The sequence below is a fragment of the Lepisosteus platostomus genome, chromosome 16 (assembly GCF_059453375.1).
Source record: "Lepisosteus platostomus isolate fLepPlt1 chromosome 16, fLepPlt1.hap1, whole genome shotgun sequence".
NCBI classification, from domain to species: domain Eukaryota; kingdom Metazoa; phylum Chordata; class Actinopteri; order Semionotiformes; family Lepisosteidae; genus Lepisosteus; species Lepisosteus platostomus.
In genome coordinates, this window is record NC_142626.1 from 10,212,703 (window position 1) to 10,240,126 (window position 27,424).

The 27,424-nt window shown below is 39.5% G+C and overlaps 1 long non-coding RNA gene and 1 pseudogene across 2 annotated transcripts in view; one reads left to right on the top strand and one right to left on the bottom strand.

Moving 5' to 3' along the window:
- The window catches only part of LOC148646851 (Ig kappa chain V-III region MOPC 63-like), a 230,652-nt pseudogene that overhangs the window by 29,696 nt on the left and 173,532 nt on the right, over window positions 1-27,424 (bottom strand). The gene's annotated exons all lie outside the window — the stretch shown is intronic.
- On the top strand, window positions 21,400-24,087 carry LOC148646853 (uncharacterized). Its single transcript, XR_015927704.1, has 2 exons — window positions 21,400-21,987; window positions 23,875-24,087. It is a non-coding gene; the product is annotated as an uncharacterized LOC148646853 (long non-coding RNA).

The following is a 27,424-nucleotide window of genomic DNA, read 5'->3' on the forward strand; positions in this document are numbered from 1 at the left end:
ATTCCTGTTATCCACCATTTTCAAAACCCTCCATTTGTAACAATTCTCTATTTTCACATAAGGACAACCACAGAGCATGCAGCTCTACTGGATTTAAGGTGCTTCAAGGGGAACATAGTGTTTGAAAAAAACATCCTTAAAAACACAAAACACAACTGGAGCTACAATGGGATGTTTGGGTCTTAGATGCTTTTCAGGGTTTGCACAAGGCCAGTGAGTTCTGGAGATGGAAAAAATGTATTGGCTTAAAAATGTACATTCAGTGTACATTAAGTATGTTTATAAAACTGCTACAAAGCAGGTTTTGCTTTCTCTAGTTCTTTCTGCAGGGGTTCACCACCTTTTAGGCAGCCATGTCATTCTTTAAGGACACCATCTTCTTGTTCTGTGTGTGACAGTAAATTAGCTTCTGGTGAAATATTGTGGCCAAAACATGTTGAATGGCGCCTAATGCGCTACACAAATCATTTGGATTGAAAACAGCAAATACAGGAGAAGTATTGATTGAAAATTCAAAATTGTGAAAAATTATTTCACTCTTAATTTTTTAAATATCCTAGATCAAGATCTACACTTGGATCCAGGCTGGATTTGGGACAACCAATAGGAGTTGAAATTTAATTGCCTCAAGAACAGGAGACAACTGTTTACACCCAGTTGTCTGGAACAAGCTGCTGTCACAGCTGTGGTGTTAAAGACGATTCTATTCAAGATGCAGGGTGAGCAATTTGGATCAAATCAAAAATGACCACTGATTCAACCAATCGCTTAGCTGGAGCAAACTGGGTGAAATGCATTCTAAAAGGGCACAACAGCAGTGGACTAACAAGGATTTCAACACACAGCCTACCAGTTAGCTAATTAGAACTGAGAAAGCAAGATGAGCCTACTAGCCTCCTCGTCTTTCTTGTGTCTCTGAGCTATTTGTACCGTCTTTGACCATTTTATCTGAGCGGTTTCCACAAGCATAAGCTCGGTTTGAAACACATAGGAATGGTATTTCAGGTTCCATTTTAAGGTGAAAAGACAATTTGTAGGATGGAGGTTTTAGTAAATTTATTTTTTAGAAAATAAAAATCACTTTGCTGCCACCAGAGGGCACACTCCCCCAGATTCTTTCCCTGAAGTCAGAGATGTCCTGCTCAAACACTCGCTCTCCATCCCTATACAAAAAGTGCTCTAATTTAGGAGGGACTTAATTATCTTTGTCACTGTACATTAAGAAGAAGTTAACTGATTACTTATAACAGCAATTTACAGTCTGAACTTTAATCTTTCAGTCCTCCTGTGTCTGAACACACAGAGCCAAGTGGTGCTTTAAACAGACTCTCCACACTCCACTCCATTCCAACTGTGCCGAGTACAATAAGGGTTCAGCTGCTTGTGTCTCATCCTCTGCTCCTTACAAAGCTGCTCTCTGTCCAGTCCTGCTGTCCTGGGAGTGTTCATGATAAACTGCTCATCTTGCTCTGTCACAACACACAACACCAAGCTTGTGTTTCCAGCACTGACTGGCTACAAGTGCTGCCGAACCCAGGAAGATAATTTGCATAGAAGAGACACTTTGCATTGACAGCACATGCTTCAGTGCTCTGGGAGTGTTTATAGTCCTGTGAGTTTTACACTTCATGACTGAGAGCTGCCCTTCATGGCAACAGAACCCACAGCAACAATGACCTTCATCACCATCTTCCTCGGGACACTCCTCATCACTGCTCAGGGTACAATTTAATACTTGGTTAGGTGTTGATGTAAACATATTTTTTTAAATTTGTGATGGAGTGTATAGCTGTTAGCAAATTATGTAATCAAGCTTTTCAGATACGTGTAAATAGCTAAAAGAAATTAAAGCATTGTAGTTATTAAATTCCTGCACTTGCTGTGTTTTGTCTTGTTTTCAGAATCCAGTGGACAGGTTACTGTGACTCAGACTCCAGCAGTGAAATCTGTTCTCTCTGAACAGACAGTCACTGTGAGCTGTAAGACCAGTCCTGCAGTGTATAATAACAACTACCTCTACTGGTACCAACAGAAAGCTGGAGAAGGTCCTAAACTCCTGATCTATTATGCAACTACCCGTCAGACTGGGATCCCAGAGCGTTTCAGTGGCAGTGGATCTGGGACTGACTTCACTCTGACCATCACAGGAGTCCAGGCTGAAGATGCAGCAGATTATTACTGTCAGAGTGAACACTACATCAACAGTAAAGCTCTGCTCACACAGTGTTACACAGCCGTACAAAAACCTCCCTCAGCAGGACTGCATAGCGACTGCACTGCTGCAGCTGGGACATACTGCAGATGCACTAACAAGTTTATTCTGCTTTTATAAGAGATTATTTAATACAGTCACATTATTCAAAGAACTGTGATTATATTATTTCTCATTACAATCATGCTGACTGTGAGACAGGACAGAGAGATACCAATCACATAAGCCACCTCTGATATTCAACCAAACAGTCCATCCATCCATTTCTAATTTTCACTGTATCCAGTATGCAAAATCAAAGTAAATTTACTTGCCATTTTGGGGTTTTGAGGAATTTTTGTGGTGTGCTTGAAATAACGGAGATACAAAAAAAGATAGAAGAAAATAAAGAGTTACACAAACATACAAAATACAATACACAGTACAGTGGGTTCACGTCTTACGCAAGTTTGAAATAGCGTTTTTAAAATAATGCTGTATACCCTTTTTTAAAACCATATACCCTTAAGTATATTTTTGTTTGAATTATGTAGTGCGAGTCAAAATAACGAGCGCAGCATAGTTATGCTGTTGGCCGCTCGATGCGAGTGTCTCATTGGTACATTGGGAATTTTTATTTTATACATGTATTTTTATTTTATACATGTTACAAGATGATGTATTGAATTATTTAGTGTGTGTAATCTATAAAGTGTGCATCTATAGTGTGTAAGCAGTGTCAAACTTATGTGTGCGGAATGCAAATATAGCATTAACCATTATTTTAAATAGGAAGCATTTCTTTAAAATATGTGAAATTTACAATACGCGCGGGTTTCCGGAACACAACCTTCACTTAAAATTGAGAACCCTCTGTAAAACTACTTGACTTGCATTAATTGCAAAGGGTGCAAGGCAGGATATACAAGGTCTATTAGCGCAATTAGGACAGCAGGAGCCTCTTCACATATAGAATCATACAGTGTACCTAAATGCCTGGATGCTCTTCAATTACCTCACAGTCAGAATGGATGTATGCAGTATGTCCCACACCTGGAATAGAGGGACAGACAGAACACTAAAGAGAAGGAACTAAAGTTAAAAATACACATCACTCCACAACACTTGCCAGTCATCATATAGTAATAGTCCTATGAATCACCACACAATTGGCAGTCATATCCATAAAGCCCTATTAAAACCCACCTGAGATGTGGTCCCAAAGCTTCTGGTCTTATCTTAAATAACAAGTGGAACATCCTGGAAGATTCCCAACCACAAAATTACATCTTTGCAATGTCCTACAAAACAGATCGACCTTCGGGAAGTTCAGGCGCAAATAAAATATATATATGAATGCCAAAATTTGTCTTGACATGTTTGATAGTTCCTGATAGTGAAAGCATATTTACTTGTATGTGAGAATAAATGTGATTTATTCTTTTTTTTGTGATTATTCAGCTTTTATATTCATTATATGTTATGAGATATGAGATAATTAGAGGTAACTTAAGTGAAATACAGATGCAGCCATTCAAAATGGGTGGGGTATTTCGCGGTATACCCCGGTGGGCGTGTCGCAGTATCACGCAGTATCACGGGGTTAATCGCGTCATTTGACGTCATCCCGGAAAGTATCCGGCATCACCTTGTAAAACCGTCAGGAGGACCCAATAAAGCTTAACCTCTCATGTACAGCATTTGAGCTTTTAAATTTAAACTGTGTATTACAGCATGTTAATCATTAGTCATTAAAAAGCTGGTATATTTTTTGAAAGCAAGATTGCTCAGTTGGACAAAAGTACACAACCTACCTTTATCAGAAATATTTATGCATCAAAGCCTTTACAGAAGATATTACTAATAGTATTAATAAGGAATGACTTTGGACAAGCTGTAAACTCAAAGTATAATTTCTTTAGCACATTTGTACAAGCACTTGGAATCTGTCCAAGCCCTACTTTGTCAGGCATTTTCTTTTACTGCAACGGACATAAAAACTCCCTTGCTTTTAACAGAGTGTTTCATAATTTCTAACTCTGAAAATTATTTAAACTGCGACACTTATCATTCAACCAGAGCTCAAAATATCACAAGGATCCTCAAGAGCACAGCAAAGACTGTATTAAAAGATACTTGTATCAGATACATGAGAATCCAGGCTTTTTTATCAACGCTTTCTTTTCCGTATACCAGATATTATGGAACCACTTCAGAAGGGTGTCAGCCAGTCAGATTCCAGGAATCAGTACTTTAAAGAAAAAATACACACCGGTATTCCATTTCTCCCTAAACATTTTAAGCATCGAAGTCTTTAACATGTGAAATAGCGTGTAAAAAAGTGGTAGTTTTAAGCTTTTCTGCTAATACAATATGGAATCGCGTATCTAAAGAAATTAATAACGATATGATTATATTTGTGTACTGCGACATTTCTTTGAAAAAATAGAATAGCAATATTATGGACAATTAATTGACTTTTATATTTCTAAATATCACAACATGATCGAATTTAAGTCATTTTAATAACAATGAATAGTCACCTATGTGTTACAATATAAACATTTATATTGATTTAAATCGCATTTTGATTTAATTCGCGTTTTGATTTAAATCGTAAACGCGTGTTTAAATATATGTGTTATTTTATTCACAATCAGACAAATGCAACATAAATTGATATTGTAACGCAACGGGGGCTCAGGCGGGCGCCCTTGCTGGCCCCATCCCGACTGAGGCTCGAACCCGGGACTTCCGCGTCTCTCTGCAGTGACCTAGCCCCATGAGCTAAAGAGAGATCTCTTCTCAGCCCCGTAGCTGTAGTCCTGCTATCACAGGGAAGGGCGGTGACATCACCTGCTCTGGTACGCCGGCTCTTACACAGTGCCTGTCGGCCGTAAGCGTTACAATATCTTTGTCTTCTAAGTATCTTAATAAACTTTCAGCATAGCTTTCTCCCCGTTTTTGGATTTATTTTTCTTGGGATCTTGGGATCAAACGTGGAAAGATTAGATTGTAATCGTTTTAATTTTTAAATACATTTTAGAAAAGTGTAATCTATACTAAAAAGCTGTACACCACCTGCTATAAAGATACATATTGTAATACTTTCGGGCTCGGATAGGACGTTAAATCTCAATAAAACAACAACAAATCTCAATATCTTGTACGAATTATTCGTAATACAAACCAAAAACTCTCTCAAATTCCTCCAATTATCATAATCCCGCCCTTTATGCAAAACCAAACCCTCCTCCCATCCCAGTTTATCCTCTTTATCATAAACAAAATCCAGCTCAATTTTCAACATAAAGCAGTACACAGAATCAATACCTCAACACTCTGTACTCAACAACGATAGTTCACAAACAGCCAGAACATGTAACTCTCCACATTACCAACTAGACCTCATTTCCATAGCCCCGCCCCTTAGCAACACCAACATCCCTCCCCTGTTTTCTCTCTCCGCTGGCGTTTGTAATCGTTTTTATTTTTAAATAAATTTTAGCAAAGTCATGTATTTTAAAAATCTTAAGATTTCTATATTTATGTCTTTATTTAGTGGTTTCATTAGTGACAAAGGCTAAACTTTCTTGGAAAAATGTCTTTTATGTAAACCATGTTTGATATTAATTCATTTAGGGCTAGAATATGTTCATTGTCTTCCAATGAAAGAAGGGTTCCTTTCACCGTAATCGAGTTGACATTAGAAGCTTGCCACGCCCGGACTGTTACACCAACGCATTAGCATGTTAAAGCGATTTCATTGAGGAGCCTAGCTTTCTTAACTAGTAAGTACTGTACTTTTGGAGGGGGGAGGTGTCTTTCGCTGGAAATCTTGTCCCCTTCTACTTTGAAAATACTTGTGAAACCTGTTTAATTCATCACAGCCAGCACTCCCGAAGAGAGGGGGGTTGTACTCGTTAATGTCTTAGCCGGAACACATCATTATATCTCATTTTGTATTTCTATAAAAAAATCGTTTGCCCAGCCTAACACTATTGTTGTTATTGTTTTTATCCTGTAAAGCGCTTTGAGGAGCACAGCTTTCTCACCACTTAGATTACTTTTTAGTACCATCCTTGTGGTTAAAATGTTATTATTAAAATGTTGTTATTAAAATGACTTAAATTCGATCATCAAAGACACCAACCACGCGCTCCAACTTTTCAATGATTTCCAATTTCAGGGTACCGAATGCCACATTTTTACCATGGACATCACATCTCTGTACACCGTCATTCCCCATAATGACGGCCTTACAGCCCTCAAGCACACGCTGGACAAACGCACAGTGCTTGATCCACCCACCCACACCCTGGTACGCCTTGCAGAATTGGTCCTCACACTGAACGCATTCTCTTTCAATAATCTTTTTTACCAACAGGTCAGTGGAGTTGCCATGGGCACCAGAATGGGACCCAGCTATGCCAACATTTTTGTCGGCTGGGTAGAAGAACGCTTCTTCGCTTCCTACACTGACAATGTCCCTGACCTCTACAAACGATATATTGATGACTGCGTCGGTGCCGCCACATGCTCCAACGATCAGCTTGAACTCTTCCTGCACCATTTCACCAACTTCCACCCGTCCCTCAAATATACGGTTAACATATCTTCCACCACTCTTCCGTTTCTAGACATCCACTTGTCTATCAACTACCCCCGACTGTCCACTTCAGTTTATTACAAACCCACGGATTCACACAGCTACCTCCTGTACAGCTCATTTCACCCCAACCACACTAAAAACTCTCTTCCTTTTTCACAGTACCTTAGGTTAAGACGATTATGCAGCGACGACATCGACTTCGAAAACCAAGCCCTCGAAATGTACTCATTTTTCATCAACAGAGGATACCCCAGCAGTGTGATTGACAGGGCCCTTGCCCGAGCCAAAAACACCCCCCGGACCATCAACCCGATCAGGAACTCCCGCCGTAACAACCGCATTCCTTTGGTGCTTCCTTACCACCCTAACACACTTCCTATCCCCAGGACCATTAACCAGAACTTTTCCATCCTACAGGATGATCCCTCCATTGGGGCCCTCTTTTCTGATCGCCCTATCATCTCATATCGCCGACCACCTAATCTGCGTAACCTCCTTGTTCACAGCTCCCTTGACCGCCCTCAGCAACCATCCACACCAGGCACTTTCCCTTGCAAAAGAGCTCGCTGTATCACCTGCAAGTACACAGCCACCACCACACTCATTCAAGGCCCCTCAGGACAATTCCGGATCACCCAAACAGCATCTTGTACCTCCAGCAACCTTATTTACGGGATCTCTTGCAGTAAATGCCCAGCCATCTACATTGGGGAAACAGGAAGGAGACTTGGAGACCGCTTCAGAGAACACGTCAGGGCTGTGAAGATTAAAGATCTCTCCAAGCCCATTGTTTCTCATTTCACCTCTGACGGCCACGACCACTCTAATCTCTCCGTCTGTGTTCTCAAAGACGGTTTTCCGAACTCATACATGAGAAAGACCACCGAAACTAAAATTATTCTGCAGCTAGGATCACACATTCTCCCTTCCCTTAACGACAGATTACTGTTCTTTTAAATTTTCTCCATTCATTGGAAGTTTCATTTCACACCTCTCTGCACCCATTCTGACTTCACACCTCTTTCTGTCCCCTGCTCCCGCCTCTCACTCCTCCTCCCTCTCAACCTTTGTTCTTCCGCTACTTTACCTTTGCCTACTGCCCTGTCTCTCTCACACCTGAAGAAGGCTCCACGGCCGAAACGTTGTGTTCTCTTTCTTCTTTTTTTCAGCATGGAATAAACCTATTACTTGTTCCTTTGCAGCCTACGCATGCTGACGCAGCTACCCACCTGAACTACTATCATTTATAAATGTTGTGTAATAAACACAAAAAAGGATATGTAGATGTATTTATTATTAAGCTTAATAGGCTATGAAACTGAAAATTACAAATAAAATAATATTAATTAGCATTATAGCTAATAATTGCCATCAAATAAAACATTTAAATATTTTTAGCATAACTAGATATTTCTTTTTATCTTGTGATATTTATGTAAAATAGAATGCAATCAACTCCACTTCTATAGACAGATCACCAAAGCTACTGGGGATCTGGATATTTTTCCTTTAGATGTGTTAATCAAACAGAAACTGCAGTTATACATATTGACCACAACAGGGAGACAGAACAGGTCATTTGTTGTTTCTGCTGTAAAAGCACTATGATTTTGTCAGTAAAACACGCTTCTTTTCCAACAATATTCAACTCAGTTGTCCCATTGCTGACACTTGTCTCTCTCCTCTTAGCTCATGATGTACAAACTGCACAGTGCTCAGTTTTCTTACTCAGCATCTGAAGAATTTTAGTCTGAAACATCCTAATATTTTAATAATTTAAATATGTTACAAATAAAATCTCCTGAAGGATTCATTATAATAAAGAAACAAGTTAAGGTTTATTCCATGCTGAAAAGAGAAGAAAGAAAACATAACATTTCGGCCATGGAGCCTTCTGCAGGTGTGAGCGAGCTTCTTCGGATTCCTCACACCCCAAGAAACCTCCACAGCCGAAATGTTTCCTTTCTTCTCTTTTCCACATGGAATAAACCTTTTACTTATTCCTTTGCAGCCTACACATGCTGAGACAGCTACCTACTTGAACTATTTCATTATAACAAATCTTGTTTTTCTCTTTATATAATCAGAGATGTGTTTCAGACATGCTTATACAAGGCACTTCCAGAGTAGATGGAAGGACATTATGCATGTGGTTATTCACATTGAAGTGTGAGGTCTGTTCCCCACAAAACCTCTTCTAATCTGCACATTTCTAATCTTCACTATCCTCATGGCTTCCTCATGGAATCACTGCTTCCTGGGGACACAGGGACGGGTACAGTAGACTTACTGCAAAGACCCAGCTGTCTACATTTATAATGTATAAAAGCAAATTTCTCTCACACAGCCTGAAGAAGAAAAATCATTTTCTGGCTAAAACATTGAACCATTCCTGATTTACACCAGGACAGCAGAGTGAAGAGGAATGACCGGCCTGTAAGCAATAAGTTGGCGAGAGAGTTTTGATGCAGAATATCTATCTCTCTTGTAAATATTGTAAGTCTGCTTGTCTTGTTTTTGTGTGTATAATTTCATTTTTACTGCACGAACCAGACCAATGCAATTACCTTCATGGTAAAAATCACTGGGACTTTAATCATTTAATGCCACCAGAGAACAATGAGACAGTAATAATACAAAATGTTTTGTAGAAAATTACCAGAATAACATATTAGTACATTAATACTTTAATGTGATCAGAATATTCTAAGATGCCTTGTGGTAAACGTTTTTATAAACCCAATGTGAAGATAAAAGCTGTTTCAAAGTGATCACTGACTGTGTTGTGTGATATGAATGTGTCCAAAAGAGTGAGAGGTATACAAAAACCTTAATTATATGTCATATTCATAAACAATTTATATTGCTTTATAATTTGCATAGAAAACTAATTGATAGACAGAGACATCAGGGTTAGGAGTTGTATCTCAGTCAGCAGATGGCTGGTTTATATGTAGTATTTTACCAACAGAATTACCTTAGCAGATTTATGGTAATCACCTTGTGGTCTTTTGTAAATGTTTCTAGAGTAAACAGCTCCATGTTGACACACACCATTTCCTGCTGCATCAGTTCAGTGGTAACTCATTCCTCACTCAGAGCACAAATTGACAGGCCACACTGATGCAGATTAAAAATACTCTGCACCTGACCAGTGATTTCATATAATATTGTGCAAAACACATTGCAGGTACATATCAGATGCATATATAGTCATAATTTTCAAGTGAGACTAAGATGTTAGTGGGTTGAAGAACATGATTATCTACCTGTTCAAAGATTTATTGGACCAACTCCAGAGACCAGCTCACTGTCAGTTCTCAGTATCACCTCTAGATGTCACTGCAGGATTTTTAAGTAGAATGAACAGGTCACACATCAACTGAGCACTCATTCACCTCAATATACTAATGTTCAATTAATAAAGTGTTTATTTCAAAGTTATACCAATAACCAGTCTTCCTACTTTCAACAGGCCAGAGGAATCCTTTTTAATATAAAAAGTAAGCGTGTTGGGGATGTACCTCAGTGGTAGAGTGCATGCTTTGCATGTATGAGGTCCTGAGTTCAGTCCTGGCATCACCAATCAGGCTTTGGGGTGGAGCAGTGACTCTGTGGCTAAGGATCCCATGGCTGGCAGAGGAATCCTACTCTGTTGGGCCCCTGAGCAAGACCCTTAACTCCACCTGTGCCAGGGGTGCTGTATAAATGGCTGACCCCGCACTGGGACCCTAAGCTTCTCTCCCTGTCTGTGTGTTTCATGGGGAGCAAGTTGGGGTATGAGAAAAGACATTTTCCTAATACAAGAAATTGTATATGGCCAATAAAGTGATCTTATCTTAAAAGACAAACTATAGTCCTTACCGGAGTCCTAAAACAATTACATTTTAAACAATCTTTTACCTAAAGAGAAATGAAGCAGGGTTAGTTCCAAACCTCAGAACATCCAAACAATAGCAACTGTTTAAATATACCATGTATCTTTTCTCTCCCTCTATTTCCACTGGTCTTTATCCCAAAGAGACACTCCTGCTCTGTTCTACCTGTTCTAATTATCAGCTAATTATCCCTGCCTACACCTTTAGATGATTATAAGCCTCCCAGGTACACCCAAGCTGTTCTGTCCAGTCAAGAATGTACAGTATGTTCCCTCACAACAACTAGGTATATTTATATATATAATTACCCAAGCTAATAAGTCATCTCTCTACCATATGTATCTGCATATAAGCTGCACTAAAAAAAACTTTTGTATAAAACAGAAGATACAGTACTTTTATGAAGAGTAGGGAGTGCTCACCCTGCAGTCTGTCTTCATGCTCCAGCATAGTGATGGGGACACTATACTGTAAAAAGGTGCTGTACTTCAGATGAGACATACAGTAAAACCAAGGCCCTGACTCTCTGTGGTCATTAAAAATCCCAGGGTGTCTCTCAAAAAGTGTCGGGGTGTTACCCACTGTCCTGGACAAATTTACCAATCATGGCTTCTTAATTACTCCCATCTCTGAACTGGCTTCATCACTCTGCTCTCCTCCCCACTAATAGCTGATCTGTGGAGATCACTGGCACACTCTGGCTAGGTAGGGGCTACACACTGGTGGTGACCAGAAAGCTTGTTCCATTTTCCCACAGTCTTCTGTACAAAGAAATGCCTTCCATTCCTGGATTGAAATGCACTTCCACATATTTCCCCCTTGTGTCCTCTAGTTTGTCTGCTGTGTTGATCTTCTCAATGTCTTTGAAGGTTTTGAGAACTTGTATAAAGTTCCCTCATAGTCCTGCATCTGGCTGCTCTTCTCTGAACTGATTCCAGAGCTGTAATATATTTACTGGTACATGATGACCTGAATTGTATTCAATATTCTAACTGAGGCCTAACTAGCACATTGTACAATTTTAACAGAACATCCCTCGATTTGAATACTACTCTTGTGAGTATACTGTATATCCTAAAGTTTTGTTTGCCTTTATTATTGCTTTCTCACAACATCCAGGTCTTTTTCATACAGTTCACAGCCTCTTCCAGCTCAGTGCTTCCCATTTTATGTTTATACAGTAGTTAATTTTTTTACGACCATACCTGTAAGGATACCCTAATGAGGAGTTATGGATCCTGTGCAGCCGCAGGAGTAGGCGGTTGAAATCCAGGACAAACACAGGTGGCAAACAATCCAAGTCAAGAGGCGAGGTTTGAAGTCAAAAGGCAAAAGAGGTAGTCCAAAATCCAGAGTGACACAAGGTTTAGTAATCGCCAGGTAGAGCTCTCAGGGAGTAAACTCAATACCGAGCAGCTGGAAGTGGGTTAGGATGGTTTAAATAGTGCTGCTCGCACAGTAGAGCGTGTGCTGATGGATTAACGCGTGCAGTGGTGATTGTTATTATTAACCCGCAGCTGGTACTGGTTAGTTCTTTTGCGAGATGTTCTCTGCTGGCTGGTGGTCGCGACAATACCTGCAAGCAAACCTACTCTTGAGTTTTATCCAAATCTTTTTAAATGAAATTAACTGCTTCTGGATTATTAGCAAATCCTCCTAATTTCTTGTCATTTGTTAAATTGACTTATTTACCCAGAATTTAAATTCTTTATATAAATTTGGAGGCAGGTCCTGATATACAGTAGTCCCTGTTGGGACTCCATTAATTGCAGTATATCACCCCAATCTGTATATTTCCTCTTTATCTTCATGTCGTTCCTGTTTTTTCACCAGTTCTCAGTCCATATCCACACATTTCACTGAGCGTTTTCTGCCTGTAAACTGAAAATTAATCTTTCATGAGGAACTTTAGAAAATCTAAATGATTACCATATCATATGCTCAGTGCATACTCATTACTGCTCTTGCTTGATCTAATAAGGTAGTTAAGCAAAATCGACCTTTTCTACAACCATTGTGACTAAAATCTTATTTCCATATACTGTAGATGATTAGTCGTAATAATTGCTTCTATAAGCTCACATATTATAGAAGTGATGTGATCTGGTCTGTAATTGGGTCAGTATTGTCACCCTTGTGGATGGGCGCTGCTTTAGCAATCCTCCAGCTCCTGGGTACAGCCCCAGTGTTTTGCTGCTGCTGGAAGAGCTCTGTCAGGGTCTTCTGAAGAACAGCTCTTGTTTCTCTGGGTACAGTTGGGTACAGTTGGTATGGGTTGGTTTCTCTGGATACAGTTGGTATGATGCCATCAGGCCCTGGAGGTTTATTAATGTTTAAGTCTCTCCAGTACCTGAAGAGCAGCTCTCGTTTCTCTGGGTACAGTTTCTTTGAAAGAACTGATTGAAAGAACTTTTGTTTTTGGTTTGAGCCTCCATTTCAATTTTCCTTCCTATCTCCCTTGTGGCCTTTCTAATATCCTTTAAGATCTGCATTTGCAGTTCTCTGTACTCTTAACTGTTATTGCTTAATTATTTTAAAAATGATTTATCTTTTAAACTGTGTCCCATTCCTTCAAAGTCTGTTTTTGTTCGCTAAAGGTTCTGTCATCTCTGCTTAGCCCTGTCTTGCTTGAAAAGACAAGACCCATAAAAGCATTAACACACATTAATTATGTTTAACACAGCAGTTTCTGTTGCTGATCTTCCTTACTAATCTCTACAGTTGTTTAAATATTATAATATATTTGATTAATTTTACACAACAGTCTTCTCATTAACAATCTCTTAATACAATGAACCAAGCTGAATTGAAAAATGCAAAAAATACAAGGATTTGCACACAGTTTTACACCATATTTAATTACCAGATACAAACTAGTCAGTTTCCTAAAGCCAGTTTTTGGGCAAAATCTGGGAAAGGGGCCCCTCTAGATTATGATTTGCAGACACTACTAATATCAGCTCCCAACACAAGCTTATTTCATAGAACAATTAAATTCATGAATTACAGAACAAAAAAATTATTAACCAGCATTGAGGCATTAATAAACAAGTTGCAAACAAGAACAAAAATCCCAGTTTTTAAAAGGATCCCTTTTACTTCAAAAACTTACAAATTACTGCATTTAGGCCTTTGTAGAAAGGAATTGTAGAAGAAATTGTAGAACTGTAAGAATTACAGTAAGTGCACTTAATAACAAGGGAGGTGATATCAGTAAATCTGAGGGAATAGGAAAGTTTTATAAACCAAACATTCGATGAAATTAATACATAGTAGTCGACCCACTGCGTGACTGATGATGGCCAGTCCACTGAGACCACTTGTGTCATGGCTGACCACAGTTATGTTTTAGTCAGCTTCCATTAGGATAATCCACAGCAGCAACAGAAAAAGCCACTATAGGGAATGTTTTGCTCACGTTAGAACTTGCCAATTAAAAAGATGTTGTGTTGCACATTGAGGGGGCCCCCTGGTGGCCTCGGGGCCCTGGGCAGTGTCCTAGTTTTCTTGTGTCCAGGGCCGCCCCTGCTCACTGGACCAATCACATGAACTCCAGTGGCATTCCAGTCAAACAGGACACTGACCAGGCAGTCAGGCCAGGTGTGTCCAATTCTCACTCCCAGGAGAGACCCTAGACAAAGCCTTGGCTTGAGCCACCACAGAGTGGAAAGAGTGTTTATAGCATCAAGAGCAAGAGGTACATCTTTACACACAGAAGTGTAGGTGCCTGGAACAAGCTGTCACAGCTGTGGTGTGGAAGCCAATTCTAATGAAGAAGAGGCTGGATGAGCATTTTAAATAATCAAAAATCAACAAGTAATTAACTTCTAAGAAAGCTCATTGATCCAGCCATGCGTTTAACTGCAGCAATCTAGGTGAAGTGCATTCTAAAAGGGCACAACAGGGGCAGCAGTGGTCTAGCTGAGATTTCAACTTACAGCCTTCTAATCAGCTAATTGAATCCAAGAAAGCAAGATGGGCCCACTAGCCTCCTCATTTGCAATCTTTTTTGTGTCTATGAGCAGCTTGTACCTTCTTTGATCATTTAATCTAAGCAGTCAAGACAAACGCAAGATCCATTTTGGAACAGGATTGGTTTTTCAGGTGAAAAGTGTGGAGGAGATTTCGATAAATGTAATTTCATAGAAAATAAAGTCACTATCTGTTGTGTTCACTGGAGTGTTCATGCTAAACTGCTCATCTTGCTCTGTCACAACACACAGCACCAAGCCTGTGTTTCCAGCACTGACTGGCTACAAGTGCTGCTGAACCCAGGAAGACAATTTGCATAGAAGAGTCACTTTGCATTGGTAGCACATGCTTCATTGCTCTGGAAGTGTTTATAGCCCTGTGAGTTGAACACTTCATGACTGAGAGCTGCCCTTCATGGCAACAGAGCCCACAGCAACAATGACCTTCATCACCATCTTCCTCTGGACACTCATCGTCTGCACTCAGAGTAAGATATTATTTCAATATTTATTTTTATTTTTTCAGGAGGATATAATTGAAATATAATACATTGAACATTGCAAAATATAACACTGGCAATGAAAACAAACAATATAAATATAATGATGTTTTTATTATTTTCAGAATCCAGAGGACAGATTACTGTGACTCAGACTCCATCAGTGAAATCTGTAACTCCAGGACAGACAATTACTGTGAGCTGTAAGACCAGCACAGCAGTATACAGCTGCTATTCAAGCAATGACTGCCTATCCTGGTACCAACAGAAACCTGGAGAAGCTCCTAAACTCCTAATCTATTATGCAACTACCCGTCAGACTGGGATCCCAGAGCGTTTCAGTGGCAGTGGATCTGGGTCTGACTTCACTTTGACTATCACAGGAGTCCAGGCTGAAGATTCAGCAGATTATTATTGTCAGAGTTTCCACTACCCTGGCAGTAGTCGTGTGTTCACACAGTGTTACACAGCCCTACAAAAACCTCCCTCAGCAGGACTGCACAGCGACTGCACTGCTGCAGCTGGGACCTACTGAGATGAAGACAGATGAAACAGAACACAGTTTACTGTATGAAGCAACTGAACTGAGACAAAAGCTGAACTTCATTAACGCTATATGTTAAGATATAACTTTATTTGCCATCCAAAAGGGTGGAAATTTGTCTTTGGCATCACCATCAAAACTAAAAGAACACAATATTCAACATAAAATCTATGTACATTAAATACAAACAATAGTCCTAGGCATGCAAAAATATGTATTGTATACAGTATACACATTTTGCTCTGCCCATACTACACTACGATTATGTGACTGTCGCAGTTATGCAGAGGCCTGTGCCCTCGCTGCTCCACCTCACTGGTTCATCCCACAACACCTGATTGTGAACCCAGGTCTCCGGTGTAATGCAACAGGGAACCAGCCTAGGGAGCTAAAGGAGACCTCCTTCAATCCCAGCTGGCCAAGGTCCCTGCTATGCGCAGGGAGGGCGATGACGTCACCGTGCTGAAACCAGCTCCGCTACCATTACACATATTCCCATAGCTCCATACAGGAAACAGTCACTGAGCTGTGTTTAATATACCGACTTTTCAGGGAACAGTGGATTTCTTGTAGACATTTTTCTTGGCCACAGGCTTTCTAAACTACCTCCCTGCAGGCAGCTCTTGGAAATGGGAATGAAGAGGTTGGGAGGGGTTATCAAAGATAAGCTGAACTTTCTTATGAACTGTAGTATAATACAGCCATAACTAGGCTGTAATACTATGTTTCAGATCTCCCTTGTGCTTCGCTTGTTTCCCCTGTCTCTGACCCAGACAGTTTCTACCTTGTCTGGATCCTCTCCTGTGCTACAGACCTTCTCACTTCATCTGACTATACTCCTTTTGTGTGTGCACATTGCCTCTTATCCTTGAAATCCCATTTGCATGACCACAGCATGGTCACAGGACTGTTTCTCTGACTGCTGAATGTCTCCCACCTGCTTGCAGTTTACTGCCTGTTCACCTGTCTGCCTGCCTGCATGTAGGATTCATCACCAGCCCAAAAAACTGTGCTCCTTTCAGCTCAGTTATTAAACAGGTCACATGTTTGAACAGGTCTGTACTGGATTTGCACTGTGGGATGCTGTAATTGTATCCATTCTTCTTGACAGAGTTAATGAACCACACTTGTTAAGTCTCTCCATCACTTTTCTATGGGATTCAAGTCTGGGCTTTGACTGGGACACTCAAGGACTTTCAGTCTCTTCTTGTCAAACCTCTTCAGTGTGGTTTTGGCCTTGTGGTTCATTCGGATCATTATTCACAACGAAGAGTGATTTTTTTGCCCATTGTTTAGATTAGTGAGTCAAACATGTTTTCCTGTAGGATTTGCCAGTACTTTGCATCATTCATTATATCACATGTACTGTATCAGCAGCCTTGGGCCCAACAATGTCTGCTGGGCTGAACTCCAGGTTATTAAAGGTGTAAAAATGGGAGTGTGGAAAAAGAGATTAAGGTTAAAGACCAAATAACAATTAATCTGCAGAGTAACAGTATGAAAGATAAATGAAGGTTCAAGACCAAGTTCAACGAGGGCAGAGGAAATAACACTTTTTACTGCCTGAGCTTAGGATAACCTCAGTAAAACAGAGAAGATTTGGGGTTTATTGCAAAACCCCTTCTATTCATGATACCTCAAAGAGGATCTGCTACTGCTGTATACAGTATATGCTGTGTGAATTGTTGTGTTTTATGCAAAGGCTAATTGGTCACTCCGGAATGACAAAGAAATATTTGAATAAGGTCAAAGTAAAAAATACAACATTGAAATACACCAAAAATACATCAAATACATGTGGTTAGGATGGTTTGTGAATGTGTTAAATGGATGCATTGTGTTATTGGCTTTATGCTGTATTTGTATTGCATGTATTTCATTGTATGAACTCACCAAACCACATTCTATGCAATTAGTTTTTCTGGCAATAAAGTTTTGAGCTTGAACTTGAACTACACCATCTGTTATGGTCTAACTTGCAGGATCAATTAGTCAACACACTCAGCATTCATACTCTCGAAGATAAGTAAATATGGAGTTACTATTGTTTGTGCTAATTCATATTATTGGATTCTGTGGTAAACATTCTAAAAGTGTCATGAGTCTTTAATAACCAACAGATCAAGAATTTGAATGAACACCTGTAACAAGGTTGTGGTGCTGGAATAAATCTGGTCCTGCATCAACAGTGGTCTCAGATCAATACCCCTTGAGTGAGAGCCAGAGGACCAGCTCAGGGATCTTTCCTTTAATTATTTTGAGGTTTAAAGGAAATGTGACAAGCCAAGCTTGTACTGGTCACAAGGAAGAAAACAGAAGACCTTTGCTCTTCTTGTGAAATGGAAAATTATTCCTGCATCTGAAGAACAGAAGGTGAGGTTCTGTACTGAACACTAAAGCACATGAATAAGCACCTTTTATAGCTGCCCTATCAAGAGACTCAGCTGCTGGGCATTTAATCAAGGCAGAATTCCCACACGGCTACCAGAGCCCTTGGGATCGAGTGTAGTTCCTGGTCCACCAGTGCCTTCTAGTGGTGACTAGCAGGACTTCAGGTGAAAAAACGACTGCTGTGTCGCAGAGCCCATCAATAGGACATCACCTCCTACAGGGAAGCTAATGAATTCCTGATACAGCTGAAGGTCTGCACACTCTTGCTCTACAAGCACCACTCACAGAAACACAATCATATTATTGGTTTCCCATTGCAGACCTGACCAGGACCAGCCTTGCTTGGGTTCAGAGGTCACACGTTTAGCCAAACATTTTGGTGATATTAAAGAAAGATATTTATTTCACATTTCTGAACTGGAAACAACACAAAGTGTTTATTTGAAACAACCTCCTTATTCAATCAATTGCCCTATGTTGCAGTTAATTTAATTCTATCTGAGCTAATTTCTTCTTTCTTTTTTTCCTGATATGTGGTACTGAACTCAATATAACGTCTATTAGACAAACAAGATTATTGTTTTTTCAGTTCAGTTTCCGAATTATTGTATAATTCAGTAATATACATATACTGTAGTCTAAGGTTCAAGCTGTAATATGATAAGCTGTGTTTTTAGCATGCTGGAGATTAGTAACCCATCTTTGACAGGGATAAACAGAGCAAAACATTAACTGACACAAAACCCTAACAAGCCCCATCTGTTTTCACAGCTCAGATCTCATCTAACTGTCTGAGACAGGATTTGTATACAGGAAGGAGCTTTGCATACCTGTGCTGCCTCACTGCTCCAAACACTTTAAGACTCACAGTGTGGATCAGTCACTGTTCAGCCCTTTCAGAGTCACTGACACACACAGGACAATGATGCCACTGATTCTACTGCTGGGGACACTGGGGCTCTTCACTCAAGGTGAGGATTAAAAATTAAACAAATTTGTGATGAAGTAGTCTTGATTTTCATTATTGTGTCAAAATATTTAACCTAATTTTTAAAAGTTCACGGTGTAAAAAGAGCAAATGTTCATAACAAGCAAGTATTAATACTCTTTCTTTGTTTCCATTTCACCTCCAGAGTCCAGTGGACAGATTGTTCTGACTCAGTCTCCAGCTCAGACTGTTCTCCCAGGAAGCTCTGTCTCTATCAGCTGTACAGTCAGTCAGTCTGTTAGCAACTACCTGAACTGGTACCTACAGAAACCTGGTCAGCCTCCACAGCTCCTGATTTATGGAGCAACAAACCGTCAGTCTGGGGTTCCTGATCGATTCACTGGCAGTGGGTCTGGAACAGCCTTTACACTGAAAGTCACTGGAGTCCAGGCTGAAGATGCAGGAGATTATTACTGTGGGCAGAGTAGAAGCTACCCTTTCACACAGTGATACATGTCTGTACAAAAACCTCCCTCAGCTCTACAGGAGCTGCTCTGACTCATCAACAGGAACCACAGAGGACTGAGACTGAGAACAGCTGCAGAGCTGCTGCAAGTGAACTGAGCACCACTTAGTTTGTACATAATGTATGAACTTTTATCTTAATGTTATAGTTATTCTTTTACCCAAATTACTTCTACATGTATCCACATTATTAAATGAAACTGAAAATGAAAAATATGAATATTTTTGCTTTTAACAGTTAGGTAGATAATATGTTATATATTATTGATAAAATTTAAAAGTACATCTGTTCAGCATTTTAAACAATATTGTATATTGTTTATGTTTGCTCCAATGATAGCTTCCATTACTGAGAAGAGAAAGCAAAAGCTACTGTTCAGGCAGTAGAGTTAATTTCTTATTAACATGTGGGACTGCCTGTTCACAGAACCCTGGATCTGTTAGAATGACAATCAGATGAATCAGGAGCCTGAAGAAACTGAAGTCGGTGATGATTCTCCTTCTGGTGTGTTTATTGTCAAATAGAACCACAATCATTACAGAATGCAGTTTTCAAAACTGACCACAAGAGGGAGACAGAACACTGCTACCTGCACTGTACAACAGCCCATCGATAAAGACAACAGAACAGCCTCTAGTTCATTGCAGATTGTTGGCATTTGTCTCCTCTGTGCCAATGGTTACCTTCCTTTCTAAGCATCTGAAGAAGGATTCCTGAAATGCCCTAAATTATTTTTTTTAAAATAATTATACACAATATAAAATACACAAAAAAGATTTAGGTGTAATATTAACATTTGTGTTTGCAAATTCTATAACTTATACACTTAATTCAATTGTGTTAATTTGAAAATAATAGGTAATGCACTCCAAAACAGAAGGAAAGCTCAAACACAAGACCATAAAGCCCAGCTTATAAATCTGAAAGTCTGTGTGAAAAAGAACAGTGATGTACAGTTATTAAAGTCCTCATCTCACACCTACAGTATCTCACTGTCTTTACTGTCTGAGCTCGCAGTGACCCTGTGTAATATCCCAGATCATCCTGAGCCCGAAGTCCACACTCAGTCAGTCAGAACACTGTGTAGATGGGGTTTGACTGACATTGAAGAAAAATATTAGAGTAATGCAAGAATTTCATATTTATACTATTTTCAAACAACAGGGAAAATAAAAGTTTCATGCACGTTCAAACATGAAAACAGAATAAATGAAGCGAGAAATTAAAATATTTTTTTCATATCCGTACTGTATTCTGTTACTTATTTACTGTCATTATAAGAAATCCCCAGTCAATCCCCAGAAATATGTTATTAATTTCACATAAAAGATAAATTTATTCAATTTTTTTTCTGATATCGTGGTATTTGTTTCAAATATTGTAATGTTTATGAAATTAGGTTTTTCTGCAAATTAAGCAGTTTCCCATATTCTAAATGCATTTGTTTAGATACAACATGTCAATACAAGAAGTAAAAAAACTATACAGGTACAGACAATTCACAGAGTTTAATATATAGTCTTTCATTGATTTACAGTACAAAAAGTGACAAAGTAATCATAAAACACAATTCATCTTTTTTCGTGAGTTTCAGGTCTGTGATTGTAGTTTGGACTTGTGATTCACGTAATTTTTCGGTTTTTTAACCCCCGGTTTTTGGCCCCTGGGCAAAGCCCTTAACCCCATCTGCTCCAGGGGCACTGTATACAATGTGTAAGATGACCAGAGGAAGGGTCATCCAGGACAGGTATTTCAGGAGTGATCTGCTCACTATACTTGAATTAGACCTGACCAAGATGGCCGTTAAGAGAAGTCAGATGGAAAGGGCTTAGTCCGAAAAACAACGAGACACAGGTGTGTCTCAGCAGGAAACAAAATATTGTAACGCCCTCGCCTGGTGGTGAGGAGGAAGCGCCCCTAGGCGCTCGTAGTACCGCTGGGCATGCTGGGAGTGGTAGCCGGGGAGAGTCTGAGGGTCAGCACGATGACCAGCGGCTGACCCTACCTGTGTAAATAATGTCCTAGTAGTTCTAGTGCCCTGTGTAGTCTTGTAAAAGTATAGCGTGTTGTTAGGTAATTGCCACTCTAAAGATGTGTATGTGTTCCGTCAGTCTCCTCATGTGCGTGTAGAGCTTGTGTTTGGTTTTTCTGAAGAGCACTTGTAAACGCTACAATATATATGTCCTGGAAACAGTGAACCGGCGCGGAAGGCAGTAGGTGAATGTGTTTGGAGAAGATAGTGGAAGTCGGTTGGTATTGGGACAAATTTAAGGATAACGGATTCACGGAAGAAATAAAGGTTTACGGTTTGTGATTTAGATACGGCATGGATTGGTGGAACTTTACAGACTTTGGAACTCGGACTGAAAAAGGATTGAGAGAACGGATTGCGGGCTGGCTTGGAAACGGAGAAAAACTCCACGAATATTAAAGAAGAGAGCGTGGTGTAAGTGCTGTTGTCTCTATCACATAAGCCTTTCCCCCGGAGGCACCACAAATGGCTGACCCTGTGCTCTGACCCCAGGTTTCTCTCTCCCTGGAGAGCAAGCTGGGGTATGCAAAAATAAATTTATTATATAATTATTTAAACAAGAAATTGTATATGGACAATAAAGTGATCTTATCTTATACTTCACGATATAGACATTTTGTTGAATGCCAAGTAATGTCTAATGTCTTTTTTTTCCAAGCATTTATTTTCATTGAGTTTTAAATGAACTCTATTATAGGTGTAGGAGGCTAAATGCCAGTGAAACCTTCAAGGATGATATAGATGGGGAAATTTACTGAGACATCAGTATTCAGTCCCCTAAGGCAGGCATTGCTGAGAAGCAAATTTGGCAGTAATTACTGTTGTCAACATTCCTGGATACAGCATGTCTCCCTCAGATGTGAACAGCAGGATGGTGTAATTGTTTGTTCTTCCTGGGAAAACTGCTTCAGTCCTCATTTGGTCTGTTAAGGGTTTGATTATGAACTTTAGCTGTCAAGCCTCTCCATCACTTTTCTATGGAATTCCAGTCTGGGCTTTGACTGGGACTGGAACACTCAAGGACATTCAGTGTCTTCATGTCAGACCTCTTCAGTGTGGCTCTGGACGTGAGCTATGGGTTACTGTGCTAATGAAAAGTTAATTTTCTACTCATTTTTAATTTATTGGGTAAGTCAAATATGATTTCTAGAATTACAAAGACTTTACTTGGTCCATTTCTATCCATACAAATGAGTTACTGTATCTATAGAGATTAGAATATTGTTAATGTGTGAACAATGACTCCAGGCTCAGACATAACAGCTTCACAGTGGCATTTTTAATCACTTCTCTCTTCCACACTGAGCAGCAGGAGAAGCAGTATTAAACTTTTATCTTAATGTTATAGTATTTTTTTTTTACCCACATTACTGGGTAGCAGTACCCAATACTGATGGCAGTACAGGGTATCAGTATCAAATTACTGGGTAAACATGTATCCACATTATTAAATGAAACTGAAAATTAAAGATGATTTGTACATTTAACAGCTAAATAAATGTTATACATTCTTACAATTTAAAGAAATAAAAATATAGCTGTAATAAATATAGTTAAATATAAACAATATTAAATATTATGTATAGTTTTAGTTTATAGTTTAATGATAACTTCAATCACTGAGAAGAGAAAGCAATAGTCTATTTTTTTATTTCTTAGCCTGTTCACAGGACACAGGATCTTTTAAAATGAATCAGATGAAGCAGTAGCCTGAAGACAGAGAAGTTCTTGATCATTCTCCTGGTGTGTTTATTGTCAAATTTAACCACAATCGTTACAGACTGCAGTTTTCAACGCTGATCACAAGAGAGACAGATCACTGCTACCTGCACTGTACAACAGCAACTTGATAAAGCCAACAGAACAGCCTGCAGTTCTCACCCTTCAGTTCTCTCATTGTTGGCTTTGTCTCTTCTGTGCCAATGGTTGCATTGCTTTCTAAGCACCTGAAGAAGGATTACTGAAATGCCCCAAATTAAAATATTTTAATAATTTGACAAAATATAAAATACACAAGTATGGAAGTGCATTGCAGACACCAAGGGAAAAAAAACGCCCCTTTATCTCGGAATTGTGATATGCTGACGAGTTCCAATGCTCCCACAATTATTCCTTCCGATTCCTCGACACATTCCACACATGGAAGGAGCTCGTCAGGACCATCTCTAACAAGATCAGGCTGGGCTTATCAGCTTCATGAAGAAGTATTCCTCAGGGCTCAGACATTGAGTCAATAACCCTAGTGTCTGTTTGCTCTCTATTTCAGTTTCCAGAAGGTAACTACAGTTTTTTTTTTCTCAGTTTCTGGTCTCCCAGCTCCAGTTGCCAGACCTTGCCACCGCTAATCATCTATCAACCCGCCCTGACCTCATCCCAGACCCATCTGCCATTCCTGCACATCTCTCCTGCCTGCCATTTCCTACCTGCTTCATCTGTGCATCTCAGCCGTTCACCATCCCTCCTTCTATTTCCCATTGTCATCATCCAATAAACTCCTTAGTCTTCACTGCTGAACAGGCTCCGGAAATAATTACTTCGCCGTGCCCCGTTTCCACCCACATGCCCAGCATAACAGTAATTGCGAGAAAAGTACAGGTATTTCATAATTACGTGGTCATTTGTTATCTTGTAATTACGAGATAGTTTTCTCGTAATTACGAAATAGCAATGCTTACGTCAGTGTATGTACAACCTGTTCCCCTGAACACATTTAGAAGCTACAGTGAGCTCGGCTGGCACTTTCGGTTTATTGATGGTCTCAATATCCAGCGCTGCAGAATTTGTATGGATCTACATTTGACTGGGGTTTAGTCATAATGAAATTGCCATTTTAAGCAAATATGAACAGAATCATTACAAGCATGAGGACTACTTGTGTGGGATTTAGAGATTAAAGCAACGCTGGTTCTGTTATGTACATCTGCAATCAGTTCCACTGCTTTAAACTGTAAGTCTGCACGTAGAAATATTATAGGTTTTATATGACAACTGTGCTATTGCGTTATCACATGAAGTACATGAGAATTACTAATTCATAATTACAAGATCATTAATTATAAGATAAGGGTGAGATTTTTTCCCCTTGGTTGCAGCAATACGTTTCCGTACAAAATAATCCTTTTTAGGTATAATATTAAAATTTGTGTTTGCATATTCTATAATGTATTTCATACAATTAATTCAATTCTGATCATAATCATTCCTACACTCTGTAACAGAAAGAAAGCTCAAACACAAGATCATAAAGCCCAGCTTTATAAATCTGAAAATCAGTCTGTGTGAAAAAGAACAGTGATGTTATTAAAATCCTCATCTCACACCTACAGTTTCTCACTGTCTCTACCGTCTGAGCTCATAGTGACCCTGTGTAATATCCCAGCTCATCCTGAGCCCCCAGTCCACATACTGTACAGTAGGTGGGGTTTGATTAACATTGAAGAAAAATATTAGAGGAATCCTATGATTTCATATTTATACTATTTTCAAACAACGGGGAAAATAAAAGCTTCAAGCACATATTCAAACATAAAAACAAAATTAACAAAGTGAGAAAATACTATATTTTTATATTAATACTGTATTCTGTTATTCAGTTATTTAGTGTACAAGAAATCCCCACTCTTACCCACAGTTATTAATTTCACATACAGTACAAGACAAATTTGCACATTTTTTCTGATATTGTGGCATCTGTTTCTAATCTCGCCATTTTTAAGAAATAAGGTCTTTCTGTAAATTAGGCCATTTCCCACATTCAGAATGTTTTTGTTAAGATACAACATGTCAATACAATAATCTAACAAACTATATAGGTACAGACAATTCATAAAGTTTAATATATAGTCTATCATTGATTTACAGTACAAAAAGTGACAAAGTAATAATAAAACACAGTTGATCTTTTTCAGGAGTTTTTGGTCTATTGATTGTAGTTTAGTCTTGTGATTCAAGCAATTTTTAGGTTTTTAAGCCTGAAATAAATAATTATATTCTTACATTTGAAAAAACCTAAGGCTTTTTTCATACCACAAAGCTTTCCTACTTATACATATGAGTAGTATTAAGTACAAGTAAAACTGTAGTACTGCAAAGTACCATGTACAGTACCTCCTGCCAATGATATCAGCTTTTGTTGAATTCCAAGTAATGTGTCTAATGTAATTTTTCAAGTGCTAATTTCAAGTAATGTAATTTTACAGTAGGTGTAGGAGGATAAATATCAGCGTAAATCTTCGAAGATGCCAAAGACTGTGAAATTTACTGAAGCATCAGTATTCATTCCCCTAAGGCAATCACTGTTGGAAACTAATTTAACAATAAATACTATTGTCAACATTCCTGGATACAGTGCATGTCCCTCAATGTGTACAGCAGGATGGTGTAGTAAAATCGTATTTATTCTTCCTGGGAAAGCTGCTTCAGTCCTCACTTGGTTTGTTGAGGGTTGATTATGAACTTCAGCTGTCAGGCTTCTCCATCACTTTTCTATGGTATTCAAGTCTTTGATTTGACTGGGACTGGAACACTTAAGGACATTCAGTCTCTTCCTGTCAAACTTCTTCAGTGTGGCTCTAGACTTCGAGCCATTGCACTAAAGAAGAGTGAATTTTCTATTCATTTTTAATTCACTATTACTGAATTTATTAAAACATGTTTTCCTCTACAGTATATTTTTGCCTCTATCCATACTGCTCCGCTGAGAGCAGCTTATAGTCAGGGATGGACCCTATGCAGATACAGGGAACTCAAAGAGCTGCAAGCAGAAGAAACAGGGAAGTACAAGGTTGAAGTCCAAACAAGCAATAGGTCAAAAAGCCAAAAAGTCTTGGAGCAATAAGTATCCAAGGGAAAATCCAGAAATTGTGGTTAAAAGACAAGGCAAAAGTCCATGGGCCAAAAGGGGACAGCAGAGAGAATCTCATAGTAAAACAGGATGTATAACCTTCAGGTGAAAACCTAATACTGAGCAAGGATGTGTCATGATCGTAAACTCCTCCTTTAAGGACGCTCCAGCCCTTCCTTGTTTTGTACTTATCTCCTGCACCTGCCTCCGGTTCCTGCCCCCTGTGTTATAAAAGAGCCATTCCTGCCAATCTGGACTCAGCTTTGGAAGATGGACGCCCGGAAGCCCGCCTACCAAGGAGTCCAGGAGTGACTCGATGGCATCGGCTTCACCATAGTGTCCTGACCATCTGGGACTGGGACTGGAGCGTCTGGTCCTGTTACCCCCTTTTTATTCCCCCGCTCCGGCTTTAACTCTGTTTGTCTGTCAGGATGGATTACCTGGTCTTGGACATTTGCTACACTCTCGGATTTGCCTCGGATTCCCTCGGACTGTTTGCCTCGGCCACACCTCCCCCGAACACCAGCGCACCATGGACACACCCCCTGTTTTCCTCCCAGCCCTTAGCATGCCTCTTTCCCATCTTTTTTTCACTTCCCCCAGATTGTGTTGTCTGCATGGGGTCCTGAAAGAATGCTTTGTGACAGGATGAAACAGGGAGCAGGGCTTAAGTAGGCTGGAGGGGAGGTGTGGTGATGGATTAACAAGGTCTGCTTAACCTACTCCTCACCAGAATGGATGAGGTATGCACTACTGGTTTGGGTGCCCTCTGGTGGCGGGATGCTGGTGCCGTAACACATACATCACATTAGAGACTAGAACATTGTCAATGTGTGAATAATGACTCCAGTCTCAGACATAGAACAGCTTCACTTTCCTGCTTCTCCTGCTGCTCAGTGAGGAAGAGGGGTTTTATTTAGGAGTCTGGGTGATACGATGCACATTCCAATACACAATGATAAACATCACTTTAATTTATAATTAAAGAAAAAAAGTCATTTGTGCCTC